Source organism: Suricata suricatta, chromosome X, assembly GCF_006229205.1.
Source record: "Suricata suricatta isolate VVHF042 chromosome X, meerkat_22Aug2017_6uvM2_HiC, whole genome shotgun sequence".
Classification (NCBI taxonomy): domain Eukaryota; kingdom Metazoa; phylum Chordata; class Mammalia; order Carnivora; family Herpestidae; genus Suricata; species Suricata suricatta.
In genome coordinates this window covers 11,793,005-11,793,403 of record NC_043717.1, presented here as the reverse complement: position 1 = coordinate 11,793,403, position 399 = coordinate 11,793,005, and positions in this window count along the sequence as shown.

Here is a 399-nt window from a genome sequence, read left to right as displayed (position 1 = left end):
ACCCTTGATTAGTTTAGTAGCTGAATGTTCTAGAGCACAGTAATAGGATGTCTGTGACTAAACATAGATTGTGGGGGGTGTGAGTGAGTTCTGTAGAAAAAAACTATCCATGTGTCAGGTCCTAAAGAGCACTCAATACATATATTCTTCTACACTGTATTTTCTTTAAAGTAGGTAGATCATTTTTGACATTATAGTCTATGGGCATTCTATGATTGCTTTCCAAATGATTAAGTAAATACACGTTTAAAAGTGTTCTGCCCAGATCGCAATATCCCCAAAAACCAGAGAGCACCAGGGAGACCGAGTCACGTATGCAAAAGCAAAGGGCGTTTATTCGGGTTTAAGCTCGGGCTCCCAGACCTCACCAATGCGGAAGATCTGTGCTGAGAGGCCTGA